General features: G+C 41.4%; 1 protein-coding gene across 2 annotated transcripts in view; it reads right to left on the bottom strand.

Moving 5' to 3' along the window:
- Nucleotides 1-2,880, bottom strand: part of AHCYL2 (adenosylhomocysteinase-like 2) — a 229,582-nt gene that overhangs the window by 216,203 nt on the left and 10,499 nt on the right. The gene's annotated exons all lie outside the window — the stretch shown is intronic.

Below are 2,880 nucleotides of genomic sequence, written 5' to 3'. Positions count from 1 at the left end.
CATTCTCCTGCCTCAGCGTCCTGAGTAGCTGGGACTACAGGCGCCCGCCACCGCGCCCGGCTAATTTTTTTTTTTTTTTTAGTAGAGACGGGGTTTCACCGTGGTCTCCATCTCCTGACCTTGTGATCCTCCCGTCTCGGCCTCCCAAAGTGCTGGGATTACAGGCGTGAGCCACCGCGCCCGGCGGAAAGGCAATTCTAAGACACAAAATGTTTAAGCCAAAAAGGAAAAAGAATGGTAAATCCAAGTTTACACAAACTTTGAAAATCATAAACGATGTTACAAGAAACAAGAAATGGAGTAGAAAAAAATACTTGCAACATATACACAAAGAATTAATGCCCAGAATATATAAAGAATTCCTAAAACAAACATGAAAAAAAATGCAATATGAAGGTAGAGATTTTTATCTGTTTTGCTCACTGCTGTATCCCCAGCACTTGGCACACGGTAGTCAATCAATAAATAATTTGTTAATGAATATGAACAGGGAATTACAAGAAAAAGAACATAAATTGCCAATATATGCATGAAAATACTCTCAGCATCATTCTGTCAGAAGAATGCAGATATTATAAAAAGACCAGTAAAAGACTTTCCCCCAAAGATGTAAAAAAAAAAAAAAATTTACCAGTATTGGTAAATGTATGGTGAAAGATTGTTTCATGTATAGTTAGCTGATATGTAAAATGGTACTACGTTTTTAAAGACAACATGGCATTTTGCATTTAGTTTAAAATATGGCCAAGCACTGTGGCTCATGCCTCTTGTGGAGGCTGAGGCGGGCAGACTGCTTGAGCCTAGGAGTTTGAGACCCACATGGGCAACATGGTAAAACCCCATCTCTACAAAAAACACAAAATTTAGCCAGCCCAGGTACAATGGCTCACACCTGTAATCTCAGCACTTTGGGAGGCCAAGGCAGGCAGATCACTTGAGGTCAGGAGTTCAAGACCATCCTGGGCAACACCGTGAAACCTCGTTTCTATGAAAAATACAAAAATTAGCACACGCCTGTAATCCCAGCTACTCGGGAGGCTGAGGCAAGAGAATCGCTTGAACCTGAAAGACGGAGGTTGCAGTGAGCTGAGAGCACACCACTGCACTCCAGCCTGGGCAACAGAGCAAGACTGTCTCAAAAAAAATAAAAATTTAGCCAAGCACAGTGGCTCACGCCTGTAATCCCAGCACTTTGGGAGGTCGAAGCGGGTGGATCACGAGGTCAGGAGTTCAAGACCAGCCTGACCAACATGATGAAACCCCGTCTCTACTAAAAATACAAAAATGAGCCAGGCATGGTGGTGCGCGCCTGTAATCCCAGCTACTTGGGAGGCTGAGGCAGGAGAATCGCTTGAAGCTGGGAGACAGAGGTTGCAGTTAGCCAAGATCAGGCCTCTGTACTCCAGCCTGGGCGACAGAACAAGACCCTGTCTCAAAAAAATAAATAAATAAATAATAAAATTTTAAATTAAAAAAAAAATTAGCTGGGTGTGGTGGCATGTGCCTGTAGTCCCAGCTAACTCAGGAGGCTGAGATGGGAGTATTGCTTGAGCCCAGGAAGTAGAGGTTGCAGTGGGCTGAGATAGTGCCACTGCACTCCAGCTCAGGTGACAGAGTCTCAAAAAACAAACAAAAAAAGGTTATCTTTGATCCCAAAATTAAAATTTTAGATATCTATCCTAGAGAAACACTTCTACATGTACACACACAAAAATACATACGGATAGTTACTGCAGCACCATGTATAAAGAAAGAAAAAACAAGTTAAGGTAAATGTGCATCAATGGAAGAATGGTTTAAGAAGTAACAATATAGACTTAGGAAATTAATTGAATAGTTAAAAAATATGAGATAGATCTATAGGTATTGGTACAGAAAGAGCTCTAAGACATGCTATTGAGTAAAAAAGGAACCTGCAAAACAATGTATACACAGTATACTTTTATTTATGTACAAATTATTATAAAACTCACTTTGGAAGGCTGAGGTGAGCAGATCACTTGAGCCCAGGAGTTCATGACCCACCTGGGCAATATAGCAAAACCCCATCTCTACAAAAAATACAAAAATCAGTTGGGCATGGTGGCGTGTGCCTGCAGTCCCAGTTCCTCCAGAGGGTAAGGTGGGAGGACTGCTTGAGCCTGGGAAGTTGAGGCTGCAGTGAGCCATGATGGTACCATTGCACTCCAGCTTGGGTGACAGAGTGACACCCCATCTCAAAAGGAAGAAGAAGCATGAGAAGGAGGCTGGATGAGGTGGCACATGTCTGTAATCCTAGTCCTTTAGGGTCAGAGGTGGAAGGCTCTCTTGAGCCCAGGAGTTCAACTTTACAGTGATCATACTATTGTACTCCAGCCTGAGCAACACAGTGAGACCTGTCTCAAAAAAAAAAAAAAAAAACAGAAAAAGAAGAAGAATGAGAAGGAGCAGCTAGAGAAATAAGATGGAAGCTAGTAAAGAGCAGTGTCACAGAAGCCAAGGGAAAAGAGTGTTTCATAAAGAGTCAATATCAAATGCTGCTAAGAGGTCCAAGAAGATGAGGACTGAAAAAAAAGACCCCCATGTTTCCCAATCTAATGGACATTAACAACTTCAGCAAGAGGGTTCTGTTTTGGTTAAACAGATTATTATAGCAGGAGTGGGTTAAGGAGTTCATGAGAGGAAAAAAGCATATATAGCGTGTACAGAAAACTCCTTTAAGAAGCAGGTCTGTGAAAGAGAATAGAAAAACATGAAAACAATAGAAAATATGCAGGTCAAAGGACAGGGTTTTCAAAATGGGAGACAGTAGGGCAAGTGTGAATTCTGAAGGAAAAGACCTAGTAGAAAGATGAAATAAACCAAAGGAAGAAATTCTTTTTTTTTTTTTTTTTTTTGAGA

The sequence above is a fragment of the Colobus angolensis genome, unplaced genomic scaffold, assembly GCF_000951035.1.
Source record: "Colobus angolensis palliatus isolate OR3802 unplaced genomic scaffold, Cang.pa_1.0 Scaffold182, whole genome shotgun sequence".
Classification (NCBI taxonomy): domain Eukaryota; kingdom Metazoa; phylum Chordata; class Mammalia; order Primates; family Cercopithecidae; genus Colobus; species Colobus angolensis.
The sequence above is the reverse complement of the archived record's forward strand: the minus strand, read 5'-3'. Positions and strand labels throughout refer to the sequence as shown.